This window comes from Grampus griseus (genome assembly GCF_964374135.1).
Source record: "Grampus griseus genome assembly, chromosome: 19".
Taxonomy (NCBI): domain Eukaryota; kingdom Metazoa; phylum Chordata; class Mammalia; order Artiodactyla; family Delphinidae; genus Grampus; species Grampus griseus.
The window spans coordinates 46,857,562-46,880,331 of NC_139013.1; the positions used below are offsets into that span (position 1 = coordinate 46,857,562).

The 22,770-nt window shown below is 41.6% G+C and overlaps 1 pseudogene across 1 annotated transcript; it reads left to right on the forward strand.

The window, feature by feature from the left end:
• The first annotated feature begins 367 nt into the window (after nt 1-367).
• On the forward strand, nt 368-863 carry LOC309837244 (ADP-ribosylation factor 1-like; annotated as a pseudogene). Its single transcript has one exon. The product of its transcript is annotated as an ADP-ribosylation factor 1-like (transcript).
• Nucleotides 864-22,770: the final 21,907 nt, after the last annotated feature.

Below are 22,770 nucleotides of genomic sequence, written 5' to 3' on the forward strand. Positions count from 1 at the left end.
ACACGTCTATAATCCGTCTTCAAATCGTTATTTTCTAAAGTTGCATTGAAATGCATCGGTTTTGAAGGAAGACATACAAATAGCCAAATGGTATATGAAAAGGTGCTCAACATCACCAGTAATCAGGGAAATGCAAATCAAAACCACAATGAGATATCACCTCACACCTGTCAGGATGGCTATAATTAAAAAAAAACAGGGGGGCCGCCGTCAGAGCCGCTATCTTGTGGGAGTGAAACCAGCGCCTGCGTCGGGGTAGCAGCTGCGCCGCCGCCGAGGGTTTCTCTGGCCCGTGTTGCTCCCATGGGTCTACAGCGTGGGGCATATCTTTGCAAACCTCTTCAAGGGCCTTTCTGGCAAAAAAGAAATGTGCGTTCTCATGGTGGGCCTAGATGCTGTGGGAAAGACCACTATCCTGTACAAACTGAAGCTGGGTGAAATCGTGACCACCATTCCCACTCTAGGCTTCAACGTGGAAACCGTGGAATACAAGAACATCAGCTTCACTGTGTGGGACATGGGAGGCCAGGACAAGATCCGGCCTTTGTGGTACCACTTCTTCCAGAACACACAAGGTCTCATCTTCATGGTTGACAGCAAGGACAGAGAGCCTGTGAATGAGGCCCGAGAGGAGCTTATGAGGATGCTGGCAGAAGACGTGCTCAGGGATGCCGTTCTGCTCAGAGTTTGCTAACAAACAGGACCTCCCCAATGCCATGAATGCAGCTGAGATCACAGACAAGCTGGGTCTGCACTCTCTGTGCCACAGGAACTGGTACATTCAGGCCACCTGTGCCACCAGCGGGGACGGGCTCTATGAGGGACTGGACTGGCTGTCCAATCAGCTCCAGAACCAGAAGTGAGCTGTACTCCTCTCTCCTCCCCTCTCACTCCCTCCTTCTACCCTCGCTTTACTCTCATGTGGCAAACGTGCCCTGGGGTGTGAGTGCCAGAAGCTGTCTCCATGGTCGGTCACCGTGTGCTTCACCGCGCTGTAAACGTGCAGACGCAGCCTGCACCTGGGTTTTTATTTAATGTAAATAGCTTTTGTTTCCAATGAGGCAGTTTCTGGTACTCCTATGCAATATTACTCAGCTTTTTTTTTTTATTATAAAAAGAAAACCAACCCATTGTTTAGTACTGAGAGGGGATTTTAGGCACACGGGTCATCCAGGAGTCGCCGTGTCAGACAAGCCCGATGCTTCTCCTCCGGGCTTTAGATCTGTGTTGAGATCCATTTTGGTGGTTGGTTTTTAACCCAAACTCAGTGCATTTAAAAAAAGTTACAAGTAGGGCTTCCCTGGTGGTGCAGTGGTTGAGAGTCCGCCTGCCGATGCAGGGGACACGGGTTCGTGCCCCGGTCCGGGAGGATCCCACATGCCGTGGAGCGGCTGGGCCCGTGAGCCATGGCCGCTGGGCCTGTGCGTCCGGAACCTGTGCTCCGCAACGGGAGAGGCCGCAGCAGTGGGAGGCCCACGTAGCACAAAAGAAAAAAAAAGTTACAAGTACAAGATAAGGAGAACACTTGAACACACAGAAGGGAGAAATGTGCCTAGTGTAGGTTCTGCAGTAATGGCCTGAGTCCAGTCCACTAGTGGTCTGTTTCCCATTGGGAACATGAAACGGGGCAGAACCAGCCATGATCCATTCTGCATGGTCACAATAGGGTCCATGTGATTTGCTCTGTCTTGGGTCATCCCACACCCCATAGCGTTTGTGCTTGCATCTGTGCTTCTTACATGGCCGTCCAGGAGATGGGCTGGAGGCTGCAGCAGCCGCTCTCAGACCCCTTGGAGGATCCCCAGCCTTTTCTTGGGTCAGCATGGGCACTTAGGTTGGAATGTTCTGGTTTGAGCGGGAGCCCTGCAGTCCCCTTGCTTGCCTGCTCTGGTCTCTCTGGGGTCTCACCAGCAGGAGCGCGGGTGGTCATCCTTGAGCCCCAGCCCTTCGGAGCCCCTGTCTACATGTGCTTTCACTCCCTCAGCCTGCAACGGTCAGATTTGCCATTGAAAAATAATAACCTCTACTTTTATCTTTTGTATTTTGATAAACACTGAAGAAGCTGGAGCTGTTAAACTTTATCTCGGGGAAAACCTCAGAACTGGTTTATTTGGTGTTGTGGAACCTCTTACTGCTTTCAAAACACAGTTAGTGATCAAGTGTTTTGTATACTTGTTTTCAGTTTTCATTTCGACAAACAAGCACTGTAATTACAAGCTATTAGAATAAAATCTCTTAACTAAAAAAAAAAAAAAGAGAGGGGACTTCCCTGGTGGTCCAGTGGCTAAGACTGTGCTCCCAACACAGGGGCCCAGGGTTTGATCCCTGGTCAGGGAATTAGGTCCCACATGCCACAACTAAGAGTTCACATGCTGCAACTAAAAAAGATCCCACATGCTGCAACTAAAGATTCTGCATGCCGCAACGAAAGATGCCACATGCCAGAAGGAAGATCCTGCACGTGGCAATGAAAATCCCGTGTGCCCAACTAAGACCCGATGCTACCAAGTAAATAAATAAATATTTTAAGAAATATTAAAAAAATATTAAAAAAAAGAAAAACAAACAAAAAAACAAAAGATACGTGTTGGGAGAATGAGAAGAGGGAACCTTTGTGCACTACTGCTGGGAATGTAAGTTGGTGCAGCCACTGTGGAAAACAGTATGCAGTTTCTCAAAATAAATTAGAACTACCCTATGATCCAGCAATATCACTCTGGGTATATGTTAAAAGGAAATTAAATCAGTATTTCGAATAGAGATCTTCACTCTTACGTTCATTGTAGCATTATTCACGATAGCCAAGACACGGAAGCAACCTAAATGCAATCAAAAGATGTATAGCTAAAGAAAATATGGCAAACACATGAAATGAAATGTTATTCAAGCTTAAAAAAGAAGGAGATCTTGCCATTTGTGACAATATGGATGAACCTGGAGGGCATTATGCTAAGTGAAATAAGCCAGACAGCAGGAGAAATACTGCATGATACCACTTACAAGAGGAAAGTAAATCATAGAAGCAGTGAGTTGGAACTGTGGTTGCTAGGGACTGGGGTTAGGGAAAATGGGGAGGTATTAGTCAAAGGGTACAAAGTTTCAGTTATACAAGATGAATGAGTCCTAGAAATCTACTGTATAACATAGTGCCTATAATTAACAACACTGTATTATATACTTAAAAATTTGGTAAGAGGATAGATCTTATGTTAAATGTTCTTATCCCCAAACAATGATAAGTAAGGAGGGTGTGAGGAAACTTTTGGAGGTGATGGATAGGTTTATGGCATAGATTGTGGTGATGGTTTCATGGGTGTATACTTATCTCCAAACTCATCAAGTCATGTGCATTAAATACGTACAGCTTTTTGTATGTCAATCATACCTCAATAAAGTGGTTTAAAAATGTGTTTCTCTTGCAATCTGCTTTGCAGCATCACCAGATCTACCACCTGTGGAAGTATTTCAAGTGCTCTGGCTTCTGAGAAGTTAAACTCTGATATGTATACTAATTCAGGGAGGGACTGAAAACAGTAATAACTACATGTTGATCCACATACATAAATACATGGTTATATAGAGAGGACATTGTTAGACGCGGTCAGTTACTTGGTTAGTTCCTCACCTCCAGGAGGTTTCAGTCTGTAAGAGACTAATGCGAGCTATAACCTGGGTGAGTCACAAGTGGAGTTGGGGGCTGTTAAGTTTTGCTGCAAATGAATCCTAGGGTATATCTTCATTCTTTTGCAAACGCGTCAAAACCAAAATTGTACAGGACAAAATTTAACAGGCAAGGAAGACTTTATTCAAGGCTGTTGCAAAGAGGAGAAGGGCCAGAACTAAAGTCTGAACTTAACTCTGCTGAAATAAAGGGTGGGTGAGTTTTGAATAGCTGGGGAATGGGGGGGATCATAGGCTGTCTGTATTTGCTAATGGGTCTTTCCCAAAGGAAAAGTAAACTTTCTCTTATGTTCATGACAGAAGGTAGTTTTACAACTTGGAGCAAAGTGCTCATGGAAGTTGGGCTCCTACCCTACCACAGAAACTGGGAGATTGGGGGGCTTGATGTTATTGTTTCAAAATGATGGCTCCCAGCTCCTGGAGGAAGATATTTCTTGAAGGTACAAGGAGTTAGAGGCTTTTAAAAGGATTTACATATCAAATAGGCAAAGAAAGAATTTATAAGTTTTCTAAAGAAAATCCTCTGAGGAAAGGGAGGTCAGGGTCTATAGTCTGGAAGAAGCCCGACTAAAGTTTCTTCAAGCTGGACCTCTTGGTCATCTGCATGCTTGAATGTTTTATGTAAACCACACTGTGGCCACATTTTATGTTAATTCAATGATAAGATGATAACAAAACAGCACTTGATAAAACTTTACGGTTTGCAAAGCCTTTTCTCATAGGCCATTTCTTTTTATTTTCACAGCCACCCCATGAATAGTATATACTTGTTATATCCAATCTCTATATGAGAAACTTGGTTCTCAGCAATATTAAATGAATTAACAGAATCATGTAGCTGGCGAAGGGTAGAAGAGGTGTTTTAAAGCATCTGACTCCTGTGCCCTTTCCAACCCATACTTCTTATTTAAGGGAAATCTGTGATAAAATCTGTGATAAAATCTGTGCTCTTCTGAAAAACAGAGGAAGCAGTTGGTCTAACATTATGTATTTTTTTAAATGCAAGATTTCTGGGACTTCCCTGGTGGTGCAGTGGTTAAGAATCTGCCTGCCAATGCAGGGGACACAGGTTCGATCCCTGGTCCAGGAAGATCCCACATGCCGTGGAGCAACTAAGCCTGTGCACCACAACTACTGAAGCCCGCGTGCCTAGAGCCCGTGCTCCGCAACAAGAGAAGCCACCGCAATGAGAAGCCCGTGCACCACAACAGAGAGTAGCCCCCGGAAGAGAAGCCCCTGCTGTCACAACTAGAGAAAGCCAGAAAGCCTGCGTGCCGCAATGAAGACCCAACGAGCCAAAAATTAAATAAAATTAAAAAAAATTCAAGATTCCTGTGTTTTATTTCTTTAAATTGTATTAATATAATAGAGAAGTAAAATAGAGAAACTTGTAAGATAAGTAGAGTCATGTCAATTCTCTATTAAAAATTAGTTTAATCTGTAAGAGTATTATTTAGAAAAGGTAACTAATGAAAACCAATTTTTACTTGCCATAAATATCTATAGCTCAATGATTTCTTCTTATGCTCACTAAACATGTTTCCTAGAGTTTTTGAAGTTTCTGTCCTAAAAATATTTTATGGGATCGGCCCTAAAATTTTAGCACAAACAAAGGAAGATGGAGACTTTTAGTTCAGGTGTGAGTTTTAATTTCATGAGCTATTTAACATCTTCCAAATGGAATTTCTCAGTGGCCAGAATCAAATACAAAGGTTTTCTTTGTCATGGTTTCAACTTAATTTGAATATGATTTGGATGACGGAGAGAAGGCCTTCTCTAAACAGTACTCTCTAGACCCTCTTGATGTATTTGCATCTGTTTTCTAAGTGTGTCCATGTTCACCGGCAGTGCCAGGTCACTCTCTATACAATGCAGTCATGGCCTCCACAGCCCTCCTCCCCTTTCTGTGTTGAGCATGTTCTCACTTGAGATTTTCTACTGGTCCTTTATACCTACTCTTCTTCATTCTTCTCTTTTGAAATTTATTGCAGTTTTAATTTCCTTCCATGGTAATGGGATATCTTTTATGACTGTGCAGATAAGTGCTTTCATGTGGAGAAACTCTTCAACATTCCTGTTGGTCTCCAGATAATAGCTTAGAAGCGCTATTCATGGAGGTTCTTAACTATGTCAATAGTGCAGGACACCTTGTCATCTTTTTTACAGGGTCTGATGGTGTTTTCAGTTCCTACAATACAGGTTTGGAATGTTATTGAGGCAAACGGTTCTGCAAGCTTTACAATTAGGTATAGAAGAGGATGTCATCTATCATTACAAAGGTTGGTTGAAAAGAGAGGATGGGGCAGGTTCATTATGTACAGTATTCTGGTTTCATTATGAGGATAAACGTTTGGAGCTGAAAGGTATCATCTAGTGGCTCCATTGCAGTGGTGCTCAACTGGGGGCGATTTCTCTCTCCCTCTGGGACACTTGGCAATGTCTTGAGTCACAACTGAAGGGGTCATATTACTGGCATCTAATAGGTAGAAGCCAGGGACACTGGAGAACATCCCTCCATGCACAAGAAACCCACCCCCCCCAACAGAGAGTTATCCAGTCCAAAGTATCAAGTTCCAGGGTTTAGAAACCTTGCATATCAGCTCTATTTTAATACTACTATTTTATTATGCTATTATAAGTAGTACTCTTCATAGTACTTTTCAGTATCTAATATTTTTCTTGTTTATTTATTTTTCCTGGTGTGTTTCTCCATCTTGCCTGTGTTGGCCACCCCCATTTCTTCATCCCACTGACCAGTGCTCAGGAAGATTTTCCTTATCAGATAATGTACTTATCTCTGTTTCATTAAGGTTTGGTTCTGAGGTTTTATCTTGTTCTTTTGATTGGAACATATTCTTTTGTTTCTTCCTTTTGCTTGACTCTCTGTTGCATTAGATAAAGCAGCCAGACTTAAAGGAGTGGCCTCCTGCAGGAGATGAGCCTGATCGTTCAATCCTGCCTCACCCTTGTCTCTCAAACCTTAGTGATTGTCCAAACAGCCTATTTTATTTTTAATGGCTCCTAGTAGATGAGGGTTTGCCAAGACCAGTCTGTGTTACAAAGTGGGGGAATCTCAGTCAGTACCTAGATTCAGGCTGATTGGAAGCCAGACCCTCAGGCAGTAGATTTTAAAATATGCAAATATAAACAGTGCTGTGGGGCCGAAAGCATAGGCCCCATGGCCACCAGAGCCAGGTGATGTAGAGGTGTCCCCTGGAGGCAGCCTCAAAAATCAGGGCACACTTTGCGATGACCTAGAGGGGTGGGATAGGGCGGGTGGGAGGGAGGCTCCAGAGGGAGGGCATATGGGGATATATGTATACATACAGCTGATTCACTTTGTTGTGCAACAGAAACTAACACAGTATTGTGAAGCAGTTATACTCCAATAAAGATCTTAAAAACAAAACAAAACAAAACCCAGGGCACCAGATGTAAAACTGGGGCACCAATCCAGAGTCTGAAAATATTAAATGAAAAATTTCAGACATAATTCATAAATTTTAAATTGCATGCCTTTCTGAGTAGCGTGATGAAATCTCATGCCCTCCTGCTCTGTCCCACCTGTTATTTACCTAGTAGCCCTCTTGGTTATCAAATCAACTGTTACTGTGTTACTGAACCACATTTGGGTCCGCTAGCCCATGCACAGTAAAGCCAATCTACTGATACCGGGTTATGGTGAAGGAAAGTGCCCTGTTTACTGTAAAGAACCAGACAAGGAGTCCAGGACAGCTAATGTTCGAAAACACCTGAACTCCCTGATGAGTTTCAGGGGCGCATTTTTAAAGGCAAGGTGAAGGAGAGGACACTCAGGGTATGTGATCAGCTCAGGCACAATTCTCTGAAAGGTTGATGGTGAGGTAAGAAGGTGATGTCACAGGGGTTAACGTTGTTAATCCCGAGGCTCCAGTAGGTCTGGGGGCTACATGCTCATCATGGTCATCAAGTAGTTAACCTCTTCCACTTGGTGGTGGTTTTAGCATCTGTAAAACAACTCAGGAAATGTTCATCTGATACTGTTATTAGGTACTTCACAGACGACCCAAAGCAGGGGACTTGGGGGTAGGGGTAGGGGTCTTTCCCAGGAAGGCCCCGTAGGTCCTGCTTGGTTACCACAGCATCACAGTGCTTGTGTTCAGGAAAACCTTATTTTACTTATCAATGGCCCCAAAGCGCACGAGTAGAGATGCTGGCAATTCGGATATACCAAAGAGAAGCCATAAAGTTCTTCCTTTAAGTGAAAAGGTGAAAGCTCTTGACTTAATAAAGGAAAAAATAAGTTAAGTGCTGAGGTTGCTAAGATCTAGTAAGAACAAATGTTCTGTCTATGAAGTTGTGAAGGAAAAAGAAATTTGTGCTAGTTTTGCTGTCACACCTCAAACTGCAAAAGATACAGCCACAGTGTGTAAGTGCTTAGTTAAAAGACAGAAAAGGTATTAAATTTGTACAACAAAATATTTAGAGAGAGAGAGAGACCACATTTATATAACTTTTATTATGGTATATTGTTATAACTGTTGTATTTTATTATTAGTTACTGTTGTTAACCTCTTACTGTAACTATAAGTTAAACTTTATCAGAGGTACATATGTGTAGGAAAAACTTTATACATAGTGTCTCGAACTATCCTTGATTTCAGGCATCCACTGGAGGGGGGAGGTCTTAAACCAGGGGTCCCCAACCCCCGGGCTGTGATACAGGTCCACAGCCTATTACAAACTGGGCCGCACAGCAGGAGGTGAGCAACGGGTGAGTGAGTGGGTGAAGGTTCATCTGCCACTCGCCATGGCTCCCCATTGCTGGCATTACTGCCTGAACGAATCCTCCCCCCGAATCTGTGGAAAAATTGTTTTCCACAAAACCAGTCCCTGGTGCCAAGAAGGCTGGGGACTGCTGTCTTAAAACATATTCTCCACAAATAAGGGGGATCTACTTATTTCCTTAGATATCCAATATTTTTTCATGCTCTGTAATGGAATTCATTTTAAACTCCACTTGCAAATTTTTTGGTGTTGGTGTATGAAAATACAATTTTTGTCTCTTCATCTATCCAGAGACCTACCTAGCTAAAATAATTTACTAATTCTATTAGTTTGTATGTAGATTCTTTTGACTATTTTTAAATATTCTCGTAAACTGCAAATAATAAAAGTTTTACTTCAAAAAAAAAAAAAAGAAAGAAACCCCAAACAAACGGAGCATCAGATGTAAAGCTGGGGCACCTGACCTAAAACCAGGCACCTGATGTAATCCATGACACCTGACGTGTTACTTCTGTAAACCTGTGACCTGTCGTAAAACTGGGGCACTTGTTGTAAACCCTAGGGGCACGTGACGTAAAACCGGTGCGTCACGTAAGCCCGGTGCCTCGCGTAAAGCCGGCGCCTGACGTAAAACCGGGCGTCTGACGTAAAACTGGCGCCTGACGTAAGCCCGGGCGCCTGATGTAAAACCACGACACCTAACGTATTACTGAGTGCCTGACGTAAACCTGGGACCTGCAATAAAACTGGGGCACTTGATGTAAACCCCGGGCACTCGACGTTAAACTGGGAGCCTGACATAAAACCGGGCGCCTCTCATAAGCCCTACGCCTGACGTAAGCTCTGCGCCTGACGTAAAACCAGTGCCTGACGTAAAGCTGGCATCTGAGGTAAAAACCGGGCGCCTGGTATAAAACCCGGCACCTGTCGTAAAACTGGGGCACTTGACGTAAATCCACGGCACCTGACGAGAAGCAGGGGCAACAGTTGTAAAGCGGGGGGACCAGATGTAAAACCCAGCACCTTGTGTCAAACCGCGCACCCGATGTAAACCTGGGCACCAGACTCCCCAGGCGCCTGACATAATGCTGGGGCACCAGAGGTAAAACCGGGCGTCTGACATAAAACTGGGGCCCTTGACGTAAAACCGGGTACCTGACACGTGTGAAAACTCCCTCCTGAGAGATCCTGACCCTGGAAGGAGGGCACAGAGATGCTGCCTGCCAGCCTCCTTCGCAGAGAACACCAGCAGTCTCCCAAATGTGTTAAATCAGAGGCCTGCCCCTCAGGCCGGTGCTTCAGGACCAGCAAACAGAGCCTCTCCCCCAGCCGTCGGGGCATCCCTGGAGGCGGCTTCCGCGCTGGACCCAGGGCTGGTGAGTCTGAGCGCGGGCCTTCCACAGCTGTCTCTCGGACTGTAGGGCAGGTATCGTGAAGTGACTGGTTTTCAAAGCTAGATGTTTTGGGGGCTCATGTCTCAGGTGCAGGTCTTAAAGGTTGGGGGTGTCCCATGTGGGGTTCAGAGCCTTCACTCCTCAGGGAGAAGCTCAGGGTTTGAGCTCCCTCCTGTGACTGTGGGTTGCCGCCCAGGGGCGGTCCTTATGGCCATCCGCGTCTGGCCTCTCCCACCTGCTCCTTTTCTCCTTCGCCTGCGGCGTAGGCGCTGCTCAGCCAGGTTTCAGGTTTTTTTTTTTTTTTTTCAAGAGGAAATTGTTCCATATGTAGGTGCAGGTTTGGTGTGTAGGTCACCGGCTTGGACTGGAATCTCCTTAGTAAGATTTTCCTGAACGTTCTGTGTTCCACTGCGGTTATTTCTTTTAGTAGGAAACTGAAACCAAAAGTGGGCCAAAAGATTGTAGTACAAGATAGGGGCATTGGTATCAAGATATTGGCATCTTGATTGACAAGCCAGCGTCCCATCCTGCTGGTGTTTTGATCACTTTAAGGAGGACAGTTTCGTCCACTGGTTTGTGTTTAAACACAGAAGTGAAGAGAAACAGGCATCTTCTCTTCTGTATCCCTAATGTTTCAAGAGAACCTCATATTTCTTAGATTTTCCTGATAGCATTAAATTAGATGCCTGATACAAGAGAACTATGCCTGATTCTCGAGTTTATTTCTCTGGAACACGTCACGTCCTCTTAGTGGTGATAGGAAAAAGTAACGTCAGGAAAAGACTTCGTAGCAACCATAGAGTATGTAAATATTTATTCTCAGGGAGTCTAGATAAATTGCTGTAAGAAATTTATAGAAATGGTTTATATATATCTCACAATTTCATTTGTCTTTTTCACTTTAATTAGACCTCATCTCTGCTAATAAGCCTTTGCTTGACTTAGACTTTTGGTGACCCCCTACTTCATGGTGAATTCCTGGAATTTCGCTAATGTCCACTTAGGAAGTGCTCATTTTTCCACTTAGGAAGTGCTCTCTGTATATGGGGAGCCGGGGGGGGGGCAAGGTATAGAATGGATAGATATTCTCTTTGCATTGACTTCATGGTAGGTCAGTGCCCCTAATCCCTGTGTTGTTCAAGGGTCAACTGTATATAGTCTGTAGATTCTCACGTTATTAAAGAAAATAAGTTTGAAACAATACTAAAGCGTATATATAGCTTTCATTTGCGAGTTTATCGGGCAGTTACTGTATTTTTTTAATGTAATCTCTATTTTAAATATGACAGATTTTGGGTTCATGAGAACTCCATAATATTACATTTAGCAAAGGTGTCCACTTGCCTTTGGTGTCCATGAAAGAAATGAACCAAAACATCAGCTAATGGGGCATTTGTGATATACATAAGGTGTTGAGTGCTTGTGAGAAGGAGTAATGTTGAGGAAGAAATAGAGGAAAAAGGAACGAGTGGTCTTTACTCTCCCCCTACTCTTCTTTGCAAAGCATTGCATTTTCACCTTCGTTCAACTTCCCTGCACTTGTGTACATGTTTGTTTTTCCTACTGAATTATAATATCCTTGAAAGAAGACTTAATTCATCTTTTTTCCTCAAAGCACTTAGCAGTTCTCCTTGAACAATTTCAATAGCTCAGGAGCAGGAGGTAACTTAATGATTTGCTATACTTCATCTAAATGATGAGCATGCTTTGTAAACCACCGCTGTTAGTGACAACATTAGGTTATCATGGTAATCATCTAGATAATTAGGTTATCCTGATACTCTCAGTGGGTTGAATGGTGGCCTGCAAAAAGCTGTCCGAGAACTAATTCCCAGAAACTGTGAATGTAGTCCTATTTGGAAAAAGAGTCTTTGCAGATGTAATTAAGCTAAGGATCATGAGATGAAGAGGTCATTCTGGATTAAGTGGTCTCTAAATGCAGTGATAAATTTCTTGTAAGAAACACCTGTGAGAGAGATTAGACAGAGAAACAGGGAGGAGGGGAGGAGGCAATGTGACCACGAAGACAGGGACTAGAGTGATACAGCCACAAGCCGTGGAAGAACATTGTTGGCAGTCATCAGAAGCTAGGAGAGACATGGAATGGATTATCAACCTGGAGCCTCTGGAGGGAGTCCACCTTGATTTCAGACTTTTGGGCTGTAAAACTGTGAGAGAAGATATTTCCGTTAAGCTACCAGGTTTGTAGTAATTTGTTGCTACTACCCTAGGAAACAAATACAACTTAGCTCTGGACAGTCCCCCAGAGACCACCCTCCCTGTATCTGGAGAACCTGGGCTGTTAAATGGAGCCACTGACTTCCTGATGTTCTTTTATTAAATGCTTCACAGCCTCAGGCTGGAGGGCTCCTCCCCAGCATAGATTCTGGGGATAGAGGGAACGTATCTTCACTTAAAACAAGAAACCAGTAGCTGCTACACTACCCAGGGAAAGTTGAGGGTAAGGGAGGGGAAGTACTGCTCTCACAACCTCCTGCTTTTTGAACAGTCTTCTAGAACCCTACTTTCATTGCCTTTTGAAATTTAATCCCTGTAGAGAGATAAGGTGCTCTTAGACAACAGAGACTTTCAAGATAACATCTGAACACATTTATGACAGTGTCACAGACGAGAAAATCATAGGGAAGGAAGTATTTGTATGTAGACAGATGCTTCTTGGAGGAAGTAAGTTTAGAGCCGGACTGAGATAAAAAATAGAGGGTTTGAGTAAGTGGCTAGTGGAAAGGAAGGTATTTTAGGTGGCAACACAGAAGAAAGAATAAGCAGAGGAGATGAAAACTAGTGTTGCTTGAAGGAAAGATCATCAGAACCACATTGAATGCTAACTAGGGTGTTCAGTTACCATTGGAAGAATTTGGGTTTTTTAATCTAGAGGTCCGTTGTGGTTTGGTGAGCAAGGTAGGCCTCGCTTGAGAGGCTGCAAGCCTTTCAGGAGTTATCAATGGTGGGGTGGATGACGCTGTAGGCCCCCTACAAGTTTCCTCCCTCAGCAAATCTTTCTGACTTCTCCAGTCAAGCATAAGTGCCCTTTTCTCTGCTCCATGCATAACTTGAACACTGCTGTGGAGTATCCCTCCTACCCCCATGTGGTTTGGATTCCTTCTAACTCTAAAAGGCCCCAAGGGAAATGTATTCCCATTATCTAGCACTGGACCTGGCTTCCAGTAGGTACTCCAATACCATTTCTTCTAAACTCAGTGAATTTCAGGGGGGACTCCTATAGAGGATTCAAGACCCGGATTCCAGCTCTTATAGCTGTTGTCTTCTCACAGCCAGGAGCTGTACAAAAGGATTTTTAAAAATAATTAATTAATTAATTTTTTGGCTGTGTCGGGTCTTCGTTGCTGCGCGCTGGCTTTTCTCTAGTTGCGGCGAGTGGAGGCTGCTCTTTGTTGTGGTGCTCGGGATTCTCTTGTTGCGGAGCCCGGGCTCTAGGTGCACAGGCTTCAGTAGTTGCGGCTCGTGGGCTCTAGAGCGCAGGCCCAGTAGTTGTGGCGCATGGGCTTAGTTGCTCCATGGCATGTGGGATCTTCCCGGACCAGGGCTCGAACACGTATCCCTCCATTGGCAGGCAGATTTTTAACCACTGCACCACCAGGGAAGTCCCCAAAAGGGTTTTTAAAAAAGTGATTTTCACACTTGGGCAACATGACCATAGTGCCTAATTCAGGAAGACACTCTTTCACGTTTTCAGTCTCTGCACATGGCTCTCCCAAGTAGAAAGCATGTCTTTACTGGGTTAATGTAAAGTTCAGAGAAAATGTGTGGCTAAAGGACAGGGAGTTGCCAGTGTTTGTTGAGGACCTGATAGTGTATTGAACACTACATTTGAGATTGAAAATCCATCAACCAGTACACATTTTGTTTTTTATTTTGTAGTTCCTTTCTTGTTATATATATATATATATATATATATATATATATACACATATATATATATATATAGTTGTGTTTTTTTTTTTTTTTTTTTTTTTTTTGCGGTGCGCGGGCCTCTCACTGTTGTGGCCTCTCCTGTTGTGGAGCACAGGCTCCAGACGCACAGACTCAGCGGCCATGGCTCACGGGCCCAGCTGCTGCACAGCATGTGGGATCTTTCCGGACCAGGGCACGAACCTGCGTCCCCTGCGTCGGCAGGCGGATTCTCAACCACTGCGCCACCAGGGAAGCCCTCTTGTTTTATATTTTTTGATCAGTGTCCCAATACACTTTATATTTGTTGACATTTCTATATATGTTATACTTCAATAGAGCATTTCACTTAAAAGAAACAAATATGAACCTGATGCTATGTCTAGCCTTTTGTTATTGATCTCAAAATAATGGGACAAAATAGTTTACAATTCCTTATACTTACATTACATTACTTTTAGTAATTGGATGAGAAAAAATATTTGAAAGAAATTGAAGGGGGCAAAAAGCAATATAATTTGATTTAATTACCTTTTAATCAAAGTAATTGATTAAATTACCTTTTAATCAAAGTAATTGATTAAGATTATTCCCAGATCAGGAGAGAGCTCTTTTCATGATAAGATTCCTGCAAAGTGTTAATGACTACCAAAAAAAAAATTCCAAAGTGTTTAAGACAATATGATTTGACAGGTTTTGGAGAGATGAAAAACATTCTTTTATAAAAGAGAAAAATAATTCAGAGTAATCTTAAGATAGTAGACTTGCATACCTAGTTTGTAATGGCAATTTGATTTAGATTGAGTATAATACTTATCAATGGAATAAATATTTGCTATGCAAAAGAAAGTACATGAAATGGAAGGGAATGAGGTATCAACTTTGTTTTAAATTAATCCTAAGATATTTGAGGAAAGGATAATTAGCAGTTAGACTTGAAGATATGGAAGCAATATGACAAAGCCAAAATAAGTAAGCAATAAAATAAATGACAGTAGAATGTTTCCTAAAATAATTACCTGCATATATTGCTTTCTGGAGAGACAAAGCAAATAAAACAAAATCCCAGATGCCTTCATTCAATGTATATTCAAGTCATAAAACCTTAAAATCTGGGTTAAAGGTCATAAACCTTTGTAAAGCGTGACTTAAGAAATGTTATTAAAAACCAAGCAGTTGCTGAAAGAATTATATGGAAATTAAAAAAAAATCCTTGAGAAATCCCTTTAGACCTCTCAGAAATACACAAGCATACACACACACACACACACACACACACACACACACATATATGTAAGTGAATTGTGTCTGAAATAACAGAGAAGATATTTAAAGGGCCATAACTATTTGTTAGAATGTAAATGTAACGAGTATTACAAATATCTCAAGTTACCCGTGTGTAGGACTACCTAAGCACTCCACATCCCCTGTGTCTGCTTGTGATAAGGCATTCACATGAAGACAGTCAAGGCTTTTGCTTAGCATCTCTATAAAATAAAATTACCAGGTTTTCTTGAGCCTTTTACACATTTAATCTGAATATTCCCAGTGACTAAGATGTGTATGAATGAATTAGTTAAACTGTATAAGTGCAGGACAGTTCTGGCTATCACATTCAGAATCTTCACCTGTAAGATATTTTAGGAGAACACTTTTTTCATATTTTCTTTCTGTTATTTATTTGAAGAAGGAAGAGAAAGGAGGAGGAGGAGGAGGAGGAGGAGGAGGAGAAGTGGGGGGAGGGAAAGCCAGAGAACAGCAAGAGAGCTATAGTCAGATCTGGTTGAAAAGTGTAGATCCCTGGGCTCCACGTCCAGCTTCCTGAGTTAATAAAAATCTTTTTGGTGGTTCTAATCATCAGCAGATTTGGGGATAACTGGGTTAGAGAATACTGAGATTGTCCATAGGTTGATCCTCCTGGGCCCTAGTCTACAAGGGTCATATCAAGTGTTAAGGAGATTGTGTACTGGTGTCCCCCACAGTGCTTTCCATGCCTCACTCCAGAAGAACGAGGAGCATGGGAATCTCAGACCCACGGTCAGGACATTTGGAGGAATATTTTGGAATAGAGACGGCTTCCTCAGGTCCTACAATTATAACAAACTCATGGAGAACAAGAAATGTGTCTTTTCCAGCTTTACCTCTGGTGTTCACCAGGGTGCCTAGTGTGAAATACCTGATAGTAAATGTACTGATTTTGATGCATTATGCAGGCTTTGTGGGTGGCACCCAAGGCTAAGTTCTTGTAGAGAACTTGATTCGTTATGTTACCATTGCCGATAAGAAGCCCATGATGCAGGAATTAGAATTATTTATTTGTTAAAGATTACTTATTTATTTATTTATGGCTGTGTTGGGTCTTTGTTGTTGCGCTCGAGCTTTCTCTAGTTGCGACGAACAGGGGCTACTTTTTGTTGTGGTGCATGGGCTTCTCATTGCAGTGGCTTCTCTTGTTGCAGAGCATGGGCTCTAGGCACGTGAGCTTCAGTAGTTGTGGCATGTGGGCTCAGTAGTTGTGGCTCGTGGACTCTAGAGCGCAGGCTCAGTAGTTGTGGCACACGGGCTTAGTTGCTCTATGGCATGTGGAATCATCCTGGACCAGGGCTCAAACCCGTGTCCCCTGCATTGGCAGGCGGATTCTTAACCACAGTGCCACCAGGGAAGTCCAGGAATTAGATTTAAAATAAATCCATCTACACTGTAAGAGCATTGGTTGAAGGGAGTGACTATTTCTATTATGCCCTCACTGGAACATGCAAACTTAATGGTTTCACAAGGAAGGGAGAAGTGGAAATGTCAAATGTAGGAAAACAGGAAAATACAATTACCTTGTCAGCTTTCCTAATACTGATTGTGGGTGGGTAGCAAACAATGGCTAATATCTCAAATCCAGGAGAAATTAAACCATATCTTTCAGTAGAATCAAACAGGAGATATCTATATGGTCAGATATGTAGCTTAAAACAAAAAATTTTCTGTTCAACTTTAATTAAAATAAAACAAATTTATCTGAGAGAGGGCTCTCACAGAAACAATCACAAAGTAAATTTCTCAAGGAAATGTGGTAATCTTGAAATGTCTTATTTGTTCAAAAAAGAATTGAAATTTATAGTCCACCTCTATGAGAAATTACAGTATGATTCAAATGTTTTAATATGCTTAAATTAAAGGATTCTTATTGCTGTGACCAGTTTTTATTTGGGACTTTATTAAATACTCTGTAATGTAAACAGGGAATAATCTCAGTTTGAGTGTTTTGGTTGCCATAAAGGTACAGCAAAAGGATTCATAGAAATTTTTGTATTTCACAAGAGTAATTTTGGGACCCCATACCTTTGTGCAAAAAATGGTAGGTACTAGCCTGTACAGTATTCTTTGTACCTTGTAACATATGGCAAGACATCTGATTTAGAGTCCAAGAGTGTTACATTTTAGACAAGGTAGCCTAGTGTATAAACACATTGTTTCCATAAATTTCACACTGCCTTGTTATTCTGGCACCTGCTGTTCCAAGAAAGAGGAAAGCTGAAGGAAATAAAACTCAGCACAAAATAGAGCAGCACTTGAATGGCAACTGCTGGGATGTACAAAGAGGAGACACAAAATGGGAAGACAAGATGCATTTTTTTTAAAGGTGGGGTAAGATCTTATTTTCAGTAGAATATTATTGTATTTAACTGAGAAACAATTGAAGTGAACAAGGTGAAGTGAAATTTGAGAGGAAAACAAAAGGGCTTTAATTGATTTTAGTTCACAGACTCTTAGAGCTGGTGTGGATTTTATAGAATCCCAATCTTGTCATTTTATAACTAAGGAAAGTAAGGCTCAGAGAGGTTGGTGCCTGAAATTCACATGGTTCACATGATTGCTGGTGGAATTCTTTCTGGAACTGTAATTTATTTTATAAACTAAATGCCCACTTATAAATAAAATGCCCACTTCATTTATTTATATACGTATTTTTTTCTATTCCTGGAGGAAACATGAAAGCATAATATTCACAAAATGTTCGAGTGATTTTGGATGAGTGACATGCTGGAAATCAGAGCTCTTCCTTGAGCAACAAGTGGTTTGTCTAAGTGCACACTGAGGCTCCAATCCTTAGGCCCTGTGGGGAGAGGGCTCTGTCCTGTGGCCACAGCCCTGGTAGCAGGGACATGGGAAACTGCTGGGCTCCCCAAAGACTTCCCTATCTTACTCCTCCGTCATCTTACAGGCATAGAATCTAAGGGCCTCCCTGGGATGCTGGAGATTCTTGCAGTATAAGCTGGTGGTAGAAACCCTTCTGAAAATGTTCTTGAGAGTGAGAGGTTGCAGATTCTGACTAGGTGTTCAGCATCCACTTGTGGAACTTGGATTGAGTCCCTGGAGTTGTGGGGCTTCTTTCCCCAGGGTGGCTGAGTCACTGAGAAGAACACAGGCTTGGAGTCAGAACATCCTGAATTTGAATTTTGACTCTACAAAGGGACCATCTTTGTGACCATAAACAGACACTGAAATCTCTGTATCTCTATTTATTGTGAGGGAAAAGACATCTGGCTTATAAAATTCCCAGTAATGGCCTTCTCTGCCAAACAATGAGGAATCAAACAGTAAATTTAAATATTTCCCTCCGAATTTCTGAAGATATTTCTTTGACTCAGTGCAGAAAGTGATAGCACTAACTTTTTCTTTGTTATCTAATTTGCAGACTTGGAAGTAAGGACACTCAAAATCCTCTTGGATGACTCACATAATGAGATGATAGCAATTTCCTTGAAAACATTAACTATTAGTCACTATATAAATAAGTTTTAAATATTGACTCCACTGATCTTCCCATCCTTCTTTCTAAATACCAATCCTGGCTTGAATGCTGTTTTTAAGATATATAATGGGCTACAACAATTGACAATACTCAGACAAAGAAAGGGGTGGGTGGTACACAGGCAGAGCTGCAATTCAGCCAGCGTGGAGGTCAAGGTTCTGTGGAGGAATGGAGGTTACTGATTTTTTAAAAAATTTTATGGAGATATACTTAATATGCAAAGAGTTGCATGAATTTAAATGTATACATTTGATGAGTTTGGACATATACATACACCTGTGATAACCATCACCATAAACAAGGTAATAAACATATCTATTAGTTCCAAAAGCACTCTTGTATTCCCTTGCTTTATTATTCTTTGTGGTAAGAACACTTTGTGTGAGATCTACCCTGTTGACAAGTTTTTAAGTGCATAGTACTGTATTGTTAACTATATACTCTAGAGTTTTATATAAGATGAATAAGTTCTAGAGAGCTGCTGTATAACTTAGTGTTGTATGATTTTTAAAAGTGTGATTTTTCAGTACAGGGTGTTTTGATTAGGTGGGTTGATCCAAGCATAACGTTCTAGGAGGAAAAGAACATTGAGTGTTGTGGCCTCAAATTCAAAAAAAAAAAAAATCACTAACAAAAAATTGGCAAGAACCTTAGATAAAAACAACTATAACAAAAAAAAGAATGTTACATAGCGTATAAATTACAGCGAAAAAGTAATATCTTTTATAGTTTTATTTACATTATAAATGTTTAAAAAGTGATATTAATGTTTCTTGATATTTCCACAGTTCCTTTCTACCAAAGGATAAAAAAATGTACTTTCACGATGTTCATCATTCATTCAGCTTCATTCATTGAACACCTACAATATGGCAGAAACTATTTGACCATATGATGAATAAAATGAGCACTTTAAATGTTTAAGTAAAACACGCTGGTAGGTTAGAGGGAGACAGTAAACGAGCACATAACATGCTTCCAGGCACTGAGAAGTATTATGAAGGCAGATAGAGAGAGGAGCCCTGGTCTGTTTGAGATAAGCAGGTCAGCAAAGGCCTCCCTGAGGAGGTGACGTTGGGGCAGAGGCCTAAATTAAGTGAAGGAGGGAGCCACCTGGAGTTCTAGGGGAAGAGCATTCCATGTACAAGGAACAACAGTGACAACAAAAGGAAGCATTTATTTTGCAGATATGAAGGAGCACATCAGGTACCCAGAATAGAAAGAAGGCCAGGTGATCCAAAAAATGGAGAAGGTGAGAGAGTAAGGATAGGAAAAAAACTGTAGGCCATGGGTTTTGTTCTGAATGTAATGGGAAGCTGTGATGGTTAATTTTATGTGTCAACTTTGCTAGTCTGTGGTGCCGAATTGTTTGGCCAAACACTAGTCTAGATGTTGCTGTGAAGGTATCTTTTAGATGGGATTAACATTTAAATCAGTAGACTTTGAGTAAAACAGATTGTTCTCCATAATGCAGGTGGGCCTCGTCCAATCAGTTGAAAGCTTTAAGAGAAAAGATGGAGATTCCCTGAAGAGGAAGGGGTTCTTCCTCCACACTGAAACATAGAAATTTGCCTGAGCTTCCAGCCTTCAGACTCAAGACTACAACATCAGTTCTTGCTGGAAATTCCAGCCTGCTAGCCTACCCTGCAGGTTCTGGACTTGCCACCTTCCACAACTTGATCAGTACATTCCTTAAAATAAATCTTTCTCTCATCTCTCTCTCTTCATATATATATAAATACACACACATACACATACACACACACACACACACACACATACACATACACATACATACATACATACATCATTTTGGTTCTGTTTCTCTGGAGAACCCTGACTAATATAGAAGCCATCTGACTTACTTGAGCAAGGGCATGGTATGGTCTGATTTACATTTCAAAAATCACTGTTACTTCAGGGAGGGAGACTGACTCTTGGCAGCAAGAGGGAAGCAGAGAGACTAGCTAGAAGACTGTTCTGGTCCTGTAGGTGAGACCTGACAGCGGCCTGGAAGTGATTAGAGGTCGCTGGTTTTGAAAAATATTTTGCAGGCTTTTTAAACAGATCAGATGAAGGGTGTGAAAGAAACAGATAAATCAAGGCTTACATGTTGGGTCTGAGCAACTGTGTGAAGGGTGTGCTATTTATAAAGATAGTTCTGGAAGCCTGGATAAGGAACAGGTGTGCAGAGGTGGAAAAGGAGGGGAGGGAAGATGTATTAAGGATCCAGAGTTTTATTTTGAGCACATTAATTTCATGTTGCCTGTTTGCTGTCCAAATGGAAACATCAGTTAGAGCATTAGATGCAGGCATATGCTGCTGTACAGTGGTAGTTAAGAGCACAGTCTGTGGAGCCAGAATGTGAACCTCACTGTCTTGGTCTTTTAATCTTAAAAATGGGATGATAGACATACATTACTGATGTGACATGAGGATTAGATTAATCAACATGTGTAAGCTATTAGAATGTGCCTGATGATCACAGAAAAAGTTATGTAAATGTTAGCTATTCTTATAGTCAGGGTTTTATCTTTCTGGCTCATCAAATAAGTTCCTAGATTGAGGCAGGGGCCTGGGGAATGTCTCCCAAGCATCCTGCTTTGTATAGTTTTTGATTACTAGCTCAAAGAGGTCAAAACACAAACAGGAATTGGATGCCAATTGTTTGTCTTCCCTTTGCCCGGATGGCAAGCGCTTCTGGAATGATGACATCAGAAAACTGTGCTTTAATAAAGCACACTTTTCTACCTGATTGCAACATCAGCTTGTCTGATGCAGCCCCACTTCCCCCAAATACCTCCTTGCCTTCTATGCTTTCTTTCTCCATTGCATATCACACCTTCTTATATACTGTACATGTCACACTTACTTGCTTATTTTCTGTCTCCTCTTGGTAGAATGTAAGCTCTAGGAGGGCAGGGATTTTTGACCATTTTTGTTCACCTGGAAGAGTGCCTAGCTCAGTCAATACAGGAGGAGTGAATGATATTTCCTAGTGCTTATTGTTCCCTTTGTTTCTTATTCTATTTCTTCACATACTTTCCCATGAGAAAGGCACATCAAAAAGAAGGTTGCACATTAACATGATTCTCTGGACCTTTATGATTTGTGCAGAATGTTAATTTTCATTGAAACAAACCTCATCTATGAAATGGAATTTCAGAGGAAGCCTCTGATGGCAGTTTCAGTTTTGACTTTGGAAATCAATTCTGGAATTGACATATAGTCTCCTGAAAGTGATGACGCTTTTTTGCTGTTGACTGTCCGCTCCGTTTCCCTGCCAGTCTAAGTGTGGGCAGTAATACACTCCAGTTGCAGATTCTGATCACAGGTTTTTGCTCAGCAATGCTTGTCGATGAGAGGCATTGAGAGCCGTGCTGAGTGGAAGTTGATACATGACCAAGTCAATCTATGACTTGTGAGTCTTATTGTAAGTCCAAGACACTGTATTGATTCTGTAGAATGGGCTGGAAACTGACCATCATCTCACAGAACACTCTAACTTGCTCCTCATCTGTTTATTCCCAAGGGAGCATTTGCATCACGCAACTTTCTTCCAAATTCATTAACTTCTGTTTCCCTTTACATTCCATTGTGATTTTACCCTACGTATGAAGAGTGGACAAATGGATGTCTTTATTTAGCACAAAAGCATCGGTCCTGTTTTAATGTCAGCTTTTCAGAGGCAGTTAATTTTATCTTCTCTTAGTGCATGGTTTTAGTACACAGATACTGTTTCCTTGGACAAACAGGCATTGTGTCAAAATAAATTTCATTTGACCTTACACTTCTTGTGCCAGCACTTATTATCACCCTTAGCATATTGTATTGCAGGTAGTCTTACAAAATATTTTTAAATTATCCTGATCAAATTAATCTTAATATTATAGCTGTTGTCTCGTTTCTCATTGTGATTGTACCAACCAGCACATCATGGCACATAGTTGGAGTTCAACAAATGATGGTTGAAGTGAGTTAAATATTAATTCCTGAGGCTGCATGGGAAGGGGCATTGCCATTGTGCTGCTTTCAGATTTCCCTTTTATCTATAGAATGAATGATAGGCTGAAATAGGACTCCTCATCAGCTATTCTCTTTGTCCTTGAAAGTGGATGTAGACTGGACCTCAAGGAAAAAAACCCGTTTCTGAACTAGGTTACGATCCTTTTGTGCCTCTGAATTCTAAGC